The sequence below is a fragment of the Harpia harpyja genome, unplaced genomic scaffold (assembly GCF_026419915.1).
Source record: "Harpia harpyja isolate bHarHar1 unplaced genomic scaffold, bHarHar1 primary haplotype scaffold_66, whole genome shotgun sequence".
NCBI classification, from domain to species: domain Eukaryota; kingdom Metazoa; phylum Chordata; class Aves; order Accipitriformes; family Accipitridae; genus Harpia; species Harpia harpyja.
In genome coordinates, this window is record NW_026293417.1 from 82,351 (window position 1) to 92,937 (window position 10,587).

A 10,587-nucleotide genomic window follows, 5' to 3' on the forward strand; every position below is an offset into this window, starting at 1 on the left:
CTCATTTTTGTGACTGAAAGTGTGGAGTCTTAAGACAAAACAGGCAAAAGGGCTCAGTGCTCTGTGGCTCAGCGCAGTCAAGAGAGCTGCAGTGTCCATTCGTCTTGTTCCCAGCTGCCCTGCGCTTTCACTTTGCTACCTCGAGGATGACTGTGAGACAAGGCGAGTCAAAAGAATCTCAATAGACATAATAAAGGGGGATGAGAGATGATGTTTAGCGCTTACATTGTTGAAATTAGCTGAGGCAGAGACACTCTTTGATAAGAAGAGCTGGCCCGAAGAACTAGCCAATGAGGTAGAGATAGTTCCTGATAAGAAGCAGGAGCAGGCCCCAAGAATCAGCTAAGACTGGTCTTGCAGCTTGGGTGAATACCAAGAAACCACTGAGCCTGCACAAGAAAAGAGGTTACTAGCGGTGACAGAGTCATCTATTTTCATCTCTGTGACCACCAGACGATCACCATAAAGAGGCACTGCGCAAGGGCAGTTGAGAGGAGACTATGGAAATGACCTCTCGGAGCGAATTTTAATATGAAGCGGGGATAGGTCATGCATATGTATAGGCGTATTGTGAATATGTAACACTTGACTGTATAAACTTGAGACAAACTGCCGAGTCGGGCGTGCACGACTTTGGTGGCACTACCCCCCGTGCTGCCCAGCGCTGAATGAACATACCTACTTTACAGTCTCACTGATTGTGGAATCTGTTTCCGCACGTCAAGGTAGGGAGGCCAGGTGTAGCCCACACGCGTGGGTAGGGAGGCCAGGTCTACCCAGCCCACATTGGTAGAGAGACCAGGTCAACCCTGCCCTTGCAAGTAGGGAGGTCAGGTCTACCCTGGCATGGTTAAGGACACCAGGCCTACCCTGGAGCATCAGGTAGGGATAGCAGTCCAACCCCAGAGGTTCAGGAGGGGAGGTTGGATCTTCCCCCACAAACCTGGAGGGACAGCAGGTGTACCCTGGAGTACCGGTACGACTGCGCAGGATGAGGTAGGGATCCAGGCCTACCCAATAGCATCAGGTAGGGATGCCAGGCCTCCCACAGAGGGTTAGGTAGGGACAGCGGGTCTACCCCACGCGCGTCCATAGGGACAGGAGGTGTACCCTGGAGAACGAGTAGGGGTACCCATATTACTCTGGAGTACCAGTAGGGGTAACGGTACTACTGGGCAGGGTCAAAAAAAGGATGCCAGGCCTAACCGGAAGAATCAAGTAGGGATAGCAGGGCGAGCCAAGAGCATCAAGTAGGGAGGGCGAGTCTGGCCCACTGGCTCCGGCAGAGAGGCCAGGTCTTGCCCGCCGCTGCCAGCAGGGAGGCCAGGTCTACCCAGCCGGCGCCAACAGGGAGGCCAGGTCTACCCTGCCGCAGACAGCAGGGAAGCCAAGCCTACCCGTCCGGCGCAGGCAGGGAGGCCAGGTCTACCCAGCTCACGCCGGCAGGCAGGCCAGCTGTAACACGCCGGCGCCGGCAAGGAGGCCAGGTCTACCCGGCCCACACCGGCAGGGAGGCAAGGTCTACACGGCCCGCCCGGGCAGGGAGGCCAGGTCTACCCAGCCCGCGAAGGCAGGGTGGCCAATTCTACCGCCCTGCGCCATCAGGGAGGCACGGTCTACCCCACCAGCGCCAGCAGGGAGGCCAGGTCTACCCGGCCCACGCCGTCAGGGAGGCCAGGTCTACCCAGCCGGTGCCAGCAGGGAGGCCGGGACTACTTGACCAGCGGCAGCAGTGAGGCCAGGTCTATCCCGCCAGCGCCGGCAGGGAGGCCGGGTCTTGCCCAGCGACGCCGGCAGGAAGGCCAGGTCTACCTTGCCGGCGCCGGCAGGGAGGCCAGGTCTACCCCCTGCGCTGTCAGGGACGCACGGTCTACCCCGCCAGCGCTAGCAGGGAGGCCATGTGTACATCGCCGGCGCCGGCGTGGGCAGCGAGGCCAGGTCTACCCCGCCAGCACCAACAGGGAGTTCAGGTCTACCCCGCAGGTGCCGGCAGGGAGGCCAGGTCTACCCGGACCGCGCTGGCAGAGAGGCCAGGTCTACCCCGCTGGCGCCTGCAGGGTGGCCAGGTCTACCCCGCCGGCGCTGGCAGGGAGGCCAGATCTACTCCTCGCGTGCCGGCAGGGAGGCCAGGTCTACCCCGCCCGTGCAAGCAGGGAGGTCAGGTCTACCCGGGCCGTGCCGGCAGAGAGGCCAGGTCTACCCGGCCCGTGCTGGCATAGAGGGCAGGTATACCCCGCCGGCGCCGGGAGACAGGCCAGGTCTACCCCTCCGGCACTGGCAGGGAGGCCAGGTCTAACTCGCCGGCGCCGGCAGGGAAGCCAGGTCTACCCCGCTCGCAGCAGCAGGGAGGCCAGGTCTACCCCGCTGGCGCCGGCAGGGAGGCCAGGTCTACCACGCCCGCGCCGACAGAGAGGCCAGGTCTACCCCGATTGTGCGGGTATGGAGGTCAGGTGTATCTCGCCGGCGCCGGCAGGGAGTCCAGGTCTACCCCTCCCGCGTGCGTAGGGAGGCCAGTGTTGATACGGAAGTCACGGACACTGCACACAATCAATATGATCAAGCAGATGCCCCTCTATTGCCAAAATAGCTCGGTTTATATGTTCATTCTACTTCCCGTTCACACATAAGCTAATTAAATATTCATTAGCATGTGCTGTCTACGCACCTAGTTACACCTAGTGATTGGTTATATTAACACTGTACACGCGCATAAACATAAGACATAATTGGTTATATTAACTAAAACATGCGAAACTTGTCTCAGTCTAATTTGTCAAGATAAGCTGCCGAATTGAGGTTCTTTGTGCCAAGTTCCCTTTATCGTGGAATGCGCACCTGTGTTCTTCTAATTGGTATCTTTCTTTTTTTGTCTTCTTGTTTATTCTGTTCAAGGCCTTCTAAAGGCGTCTGGAATGCTCTTGCGACCGTTAGCTAAATATGTGTCCACAAGCAAAGCGTCCTTGAAGCCTGGTGCCTGCAAAGCATCCTTGGCTCACAAATTGATCAGTTGCATTGTATCTGGATTGTTCACTATGTGCCCTTTACTTTCCAAGTATCCCACAACTGTCTTTTGCCTCTTGGGCAGTCCCCCATGCCCAGATGAAGCAGATGTCCAACGACAGCTCCATCACTGAGTTCCTCCTCTTGACATTTGCAGACATGCAGGACCTGCAGCTCTTGCACTTCTGGCTCTTGCTGGACACCTACCTGGCTGCCCTCCTGGCCAACGGCCTCATCATCACCGCCGTAGCCTGCGACCACCACCTCCACACACCCATGTACTTCTTCCTCCTCAACCTCGCCCTCCTCAACTTGGGCTCCATCTCCACCACTGTCCCCAAATCCATGGCCAATTCCCTCTGGGACACCAGGGCCATCTCCTACCAAGGATGTGCTGCACAGGTCTTTCTGTTTCTCTTTTTGATCTCAGCAGAGTTTTATCTTCTCACTGTCATGGCTTATGACCGCTACGTTGCCATCTGCAAACCCCTGCACTACGGGACCCTCCTGGGCAGCAGAGCTTATGTCCACATGGCAGCAGCTGCCTGGGGCAGTGGGTTTCTCAATGCTGTGCTGCACACTGCCGATACATTTTCACTACCCCTCTGCCACGGCAATGCTCTGGACCAGTTCTTCTGTGAAGTCCCCCAGATCATCAAGCTCTCCTGCTCAGATGCCTACCTCAGGGAAGTTGGGCTACTTGTGGTTAGTGTCTCTTTTGCATTTGGTTGTTTTGTTTTCATTGTGCTGTCCTATGTGCAGATCTTCAGGGCTGCGCTGAGGATCCCCTCTGAGCAGGGACAGCACAAAGCCTTTTCCACGTGCCTCCCTCACCTGGCTGTGGTCTCCTTGCTTGTAAGCACTGGTATTTTTGCCTACCTGAAGCCCCCCTCCATCTCCTACCCACCCCTGGACCTGGTGGTGGCAGTTCTGTACTCAGTGGTGCCTCCAGCCGTGAATCCCCTCATCTACAGCATGAGAAACCATGAGATCAAGGGTGCCCTGAGACAACTTTGGAGATTCGAAACAGCCATTTGGAGAGCTTTGGGGCTTCGAAACAGCCATTTGGGGAGCTTTGGGGCTTCGAAACAGCCGTTTGGGGAGCTTTGGGGCTTCAAAACAGGAATTTGGACAGCTTTGGGGCTCTAAAATGCTGATTTGGGGAGATTTGGGGCTTTGAAACGGTGATTTTGGGAGCTTTGGGGCTTTGAAACAGCCATTTAGGGAGCTTCGGGACTTCGAAACAGCCATTTCGGGAGCTTTGGGGCTTCGAAACAGCCATTTGGGGAGCTTCAGGGCTTTGAAACGCTGATTTGGGGAGCTTTGGGGCTTCGAAACCGCCATTTGGTGAGCTTCGGGGCTTCGAAAAAGCCATTTGGGGATTTTTGTGGCTTCAAAAGAGTCATTTGGGGAGCTTCTGGGCTCTAAAATGCTGTTTTGGGGAGCTTTGGGGCTTCGAAACAGCCATTTGGGGAGCTTCGGGTCTTGGAAACAGCCATTTGGGGAGCTTCGGGGCTCTAAAACGCTGATTTGGGGAGCTTTGGGGCTTTGAAACACCCATTTGGGGAGTTTCGGGACTTCGAAACAGCCTTTTGGGGATTTTTGGGCTTCGAAACAGCCATTTGGGGACCTTCAGGGCTCTAAAACACTGTTTTGGGGAGCTTTGGGGTTTCAAAACAGCCATTTGGGGAGCTTTGGGGCTCTATAACACTGATTTGGGGAGCTTCGGGTCTTGGAAACAGCCATTTGGGGAGCTTCGGGGCTTTGAAACGGTGATTTGGGGAGCTTCGGGACTTCGAAACCGCCTTTTGGGGAGCTTTGGGGCTATAAAACGTTGATTTAGGGAGCTTCGGGGCTCGAAACAGCCATTTGGTGAGATTTGGGGCTCTAAAACGTTCATTTGGGGAGCTTTGGGTCTTCGAAACAGCCATTTGGGGATTTTTGTGGCTTTGAAAGAGCCATTTAGGGAGATTTGTAGCTTCAAAACAGCCATTTGGACAGCTTTGGGGCTTTGAAACAGCCATTTGGAGAGCTTTGGGGCTTCTAAACAGCCATTTGGGGAGCTTTGGGGCTCTAAAACGTTGATTTGGGGAGCTTTGGGGCTTGAAACAGCCATTTGGGGATTTTTGTGGCTTCGAAAGAGCCATTTAGGGAGATTTGTAGCTTCGAAACAGCCATTTGGACAGCTTTGGGGCTTTGAAGCAGCAATTTGGAGAGCTTCGGGACTTCGAAACAGCCATTTGGGGATCTTCGGGGCTTCGAAACTGCCATTTGGGGAGCTTTGGAGCTTTGAAACAGCTATCTGGGGAGCTTCGGAGCTGCGAAACAGCCACTTCCGGAGATTCGGGGCTTTGAAACCCTGATTTGGGGAGCTTCGGGGCTTTGAAACAGCCATTTGTGGAGCTTCGGGACTTCGAAACAGCCATTTTGGGATTTTTGGGGCTTCGAAAGAGCCATTTGGGTAGCTTTGTGGCTTCGAAACAGCCATTTGGGGAGCTTTGGGGCTTCGAAACAGCCATTTGGTGAGCTTTGGGGCTTTGAAACAGCCATTTCGGGTGATTTGGGGGTTTGAAACAGCCATTTCGGGAGATTTGGGGCTTTGAAACAGCCATTTGGGGAGCTTTGGGGTTTTGAAACAGCCATCTGGGGAGCTTCAGAGCTGCGTAACAGCCATTTGGGGAGCTTTGGGGCTTCGAAACAGCCATTTGGGGAGATTCGGGGCTCTAAAATGCTGATGTGAAGAGCTTTGGGGCTTCGAAGCAGCCATTTGGGGAGCTTCAGGGCTCTAAAACACTGTTTTGGGGAGCTTCGGATCTGCGAAACAGCCATTTGGGGAGCTTTGGGGCTTCGAAAGAGCCATTTGGGGAGCTTTGGGCCTTTGAAAGGCTGATTTGGGGAGCTTTGGGGCTTCGAAACAGCCATTTGGGGAGCTTTGGGGCTTCGAAACAGCCATTTGGGGAGCTTCGGGTCTTGGAAACAGCCATTTGGGGAGCTTCGGGGCTCTAAAACGCTGATTTGAGGAGCTTTGGGGCTTCGAAACAGCCATTTGGGGAGCTTCGGGACTTCGAAACTGCCATTTGGGGATTTTGGGGGCTTCGAAAGAGCGATTTAGGGAGCTGTGGGGCTTCGAAACAGCCATTTGGGGAGCTTTGGGGCTGCGAAACAGCCATTTGGGGAGCTTTGGGGCTTTGAAACTCTGATTTGGGGAGCTTTGTAGCTTCGAAACAGCCATTTGGACAGCTTTGGGGCTTTGAAACAGCTATCTGGGGAGCTTCGGAGCTGCGAAACAGCCACTTCCGGAGCTTTGGGGCTTTGAAACCCTGATTTGGGGAGCTTCGGGGCTTCGAAACAGCCATTTAGGGAGCTTCGGGACTTTGAAACAGCCATTTGGGGATTTTAGGGGCTTCGAAAGAGCCATTTGGGGAGCTTCAGGGCTCTAAAACAGTGTTTTAGGGAGCTTCGGGGATTTGAAGCAGTCATTTGTGGAGCTTTGGGTACTAAAACGTTGATTTGGGGAGCTTCGGTGCTTCAAAACAGACATTTGGGGATTTTTGTGGCTTCGAAAAAGCCATTTGGGGACGTTCAGGGCTCTAAAACGCTGTTTTGGGGAGCTTTGGGGCTTCGAAACAGCCATTTGGGGAGCTTCGGGTCTTGGAAACAGCCATTTGGGGAGCTTCGGGGCTCTAAAACGCTGATTTGAGGAGCTTTGGGGCTTCGAAACAGCCATTTGGGGAGCTTCGGGACTTCGAAACCGCCATTTGGGGATTTTGGGGGCTTCGAAAGAGCGATTTAGGGAGCTGTGGGGCTTCGAAACAGCCATTTGGGGAGCTTTGGGGCTGCGAAACAGCCATTTGGACAGATTTGGGGCTTTGAAACAGCTATCTGGGGAGCTTCGGAGCTGCGAAACAGCCATTTAGGGAGCTTTGGGGCTGCGAAACAGCCATTTGGGGAGCTTTGGTGCTTCAATAAAGCCATTTGGAGAGCTTTGGGGCTTCAAAATAGCCATTTGTGGAGCTTTGGGACTTCGAAACAGCCATTTGGGGAGCTTCGGGGCTTTGAAAGGCTGATTTGGGGAGCTTTGGGGAGCTTCGAAACAGCCATTTCGGGAGCTTTGGGACTTCGAAACAGCCGTTTGGGGAGCCTTGGGGCTTCGAAACATCCGTTTGGGGATCTTTCGGGCTGCGAAACAGCCATTTGGGGAGCCTTGGGGCTTCGAAACAGCCGTTTGGGGATCTTTCGGGCTGCGAAACAGCCATTTGGGGAGCTTTGGGGCTCAAAAATGCTGATTAGGGGACCTTTCGGGCTTTGAAACGGTGGTTTCGGGAGATTCGGGGCTTCGAAAGAGCCATTTCGTGAGCTTTGGGGCTTCGATACAACCGTTTGGGGAGCTTTGGGGCTGCGAAACAGCCATTTGGGGAGTTTTGGGGCTTTGAAAGTCTGATTTGGGGAGCTTCGGGACTTCGAAACTGCCTTTTGGGGAGCTTTGGGGCTATAAAACGTTGATTTGGGGAGCTTCGGGGCTCGAAACAGCCATTTGGGGAGCTTTGGGGCTCTAAAACGTTGATTTGGGGAGCTTGGGGTCTTCAAAACAGCCATTTGGGGATTTTTGTGGCTTCGAAAGAGCCATTTAGGGAGATTTGTAGCTTCAAAACAGCCATTTGGACAGCTTTGGGGCTTCTAAACAGCCGTTTGGGGAGCTTTGGGGCTCTAAAACGTTGATTTGGGGAGCTTTGGGGGTTGAAACAGCCATTTGGGGAGCTTTGGGGCTCTAAAACTTTGATTTGGGGAGCTTTGGGGCTTCGAAACAGCCATTTGGGGAGCTTTGGGGCTTTGAAACTCTGATTTGGGGAGCTTTGTAGCTTCGAAACAGCCATTTGGACAGCTTTGGGGCTTTGAAACAGCTATCTGGGGAGCTTCGGAGCTGCGAAACAGCCACTTCCGGAGCTTCGGGGCTTTGAAACCCTGATTTGGGGAGCTTCGGGGCTTCGAAACAGCCATTTAGGGAGCTTCGGGACTTTGAAACAGCCATTTGGGGATTTTAGGGGCTTCGAAAGAGCCATTTGGGGAGCTTCAGGGCTCTAAAACAATGTTTTGGGGAGCTTCGGGGCTTTGAAGCAGTCATTTGGGGAGCTTTGGGTACTAAAACGTTGATTTGGGGAGCTTCGGTGCTTCGAAACAGACATTTGGGGATTTTTGTGGCTTCGAAAAAGCCATTTGGGGACGTTCAGGGCTCTAAAACGCTGTTTTGGGGAGCTTTGGGGCTTCGAAACAGCCATTTGGGGAGCTTCGGGTCTTGGAAACAGCCATTTGGGGAGCTTCGGGGCTCTAAAACGCTGATTTGAGGAGCTTTGGGGCTTCGAAACAGCCATTTGGGGAGCTTCGGGACTTCGAAACCGCCATTTGGGGATTTTGGGGGCTTCGAAAGAGCGATTTAGGGAGCTGTGGGGCTTCGAAACAGCCATTTGGGGAGCTTTGGGGCTGCGAAACAGCCATTTGGGGAGCTTTGGGGCTTTGAAACTCTGATTTGGGGAGCTTTGTAGCTTCGAAACAGCCATTTGGACAGCTTTGGGGCTTTGAAACAGCTATCTGGGGAGCTTCGGAGCTGCGAAACAGCCATTTAGGGAGCTTTGGGGCTTCGAAACAGCCATTTGGGGAGCTTTGGGGGTCTAAAATGCTGATTTAGGGAGCTTTGGGGCTTTGAAATTCTGATTTTTGGAGGTTTGAGGCTTCGAAAGAGCCATTTGGGGAGCTTTGGGGCTTCGAAAGAGCCATTTGGGGAGCTTCGGGACTCTAAAACGCTGATTTAGGAAGCTTTTGGGCTTTGAAACAGCCACTTCGGGAGCTTCGGGGCTTTGAAACCCTGATTTGGGGAGTTTCGGGACTTCGAAACCGCCATTTGGGGATTTTTGTGGCTTCAAAAGAGCCATTTAGGGAGCTTTGGGGCTTTGAAACTCTGATTTGGGGAGCTTTGTAGCTTCGAAACAGCCATTTGGACAGCTTTGGGGCTTTGAAACAGCTATCTGGGGAGCTTCGGAGCTGCGAAACAGCCACTTCCGGAGCTTCGGGGCTTTGAAACCCTGATTTGGGGAGCTTCGGGGCTTCGAAACAGCCATTTAGGGAGCTTCGGGACTTTGAAACAGCCATTTGGGGATTTTAGGGGCTTCGAAAGAGCCATTTGGGGAGCTTCAGGGCTCTAAAACAATGTTTTGGGGAGCTTCGGGGCTTTGAAGCAGTCATTTGGGGAGCTTTGGGTACTAAAACGTTGATTTGGGGAGCTTCGGTGCTTCGAAACAGACATTTGGGGATTTTTGTGGCTTCGAAAAAGCCATTTGGGGACGTTCAGGGCTCTAAAACGCTGTTTTGGGGAGCTTTGGGGCTTCGAAACAGCCATTTGGGGAGCTTCGGGTCTTGGAAACAGCCATTTGGGGAGCTTCGGGGCTCTAAAACGCTGATTTGAGGAGCTTTGGGGCTTCGAAACAGCCATTTGGGGAGCTTCGGGACTTCGAAACCGCCATTTGGGGATTTTGGGGGCTTCGAAAGAGCGATTTAGGGAGCTGTGGGGCTTCGAAACAGCCATTTGGGGAGCTTTGGGGCTGCGAAACAGCCATTTGGGGAGCTTTGGGGCTTTGAAACTCTGATTTGGGGAGCTTTGTAGCTTCGAAACAGCCATTTGGACAGCTTTGGGGCTTTGAAACAGCTATCTGGGGAGCTTCGGAGCTGCGAAACAGCCATTTAGGGAGCTTTGGGGCTGCGAAACAGCCATTTGGGGAGCTTTGGTGCTTCAATAAAGCCATTTGGAGAGCTTTGGGGCTTCAAAATAGCCATTTGTGGAGCTTTGGGACTTCGAAACAGCCATTTGGGGAGCTTTGGGGCTTTGAAAGGCTGATTTGGGGAGCTTTGGGGAGCTTCGAAACAGCCATTTCGGGAGCTTTGGGACTTCGAAACAGCCGTTTGGGGAGCCTTGGGGCTTCGAAACATCCGTTTGGGGATCTTTCGGGCTGCGAAACAGCCATTTGGGGAGCCTTGGGGCTTCGAAACAGCCGTTTGGGGATCTTTCGGGCTGCGAAACAGCCATTTGGGGAGCTTTGGGGCTCAAAAATGCTGATTAGGGGACCTTTCGGGCTTTGAAACGGTGGTTTCGGGAGATTCGGGGCTTCGAAAGAGCCATTTCGTGAGCTTTGGGGCTTCGATACAACCGTTTGGGGAGCTTTGGGGCTGCGAAACAGCCATTTGGGGAGTTTTGGGGCTTTGAAAGTCTGATTTGGGGAGCTTCGGGACTTCGAAACCGCCTTTTGGGGAGCTTTGGGGCTATAAAACGTTGATTTAAGGAGCTTCGGGGCTCAAAACAGCCATTTGGGGAGCTTTGGGGCTCTAAAACGTTGATTTGGGGAGCTTTGGGTCTTCAAAACAGCCATTTGGGGATTTTTGTGGCTTCGAAAGAGCCATTTAGGGAGATTTGTAGCTTCAAAACAGCCATTTGGACAGCTTTGGGGCTTTGAAACAGCCATTTGGAGAGCTTTGGGGCTTCTAAACAGCCGTTTGGGGAGCTTTGGGTCTCTAAAACGTTGATTTGGGGAGCTTTGGGGG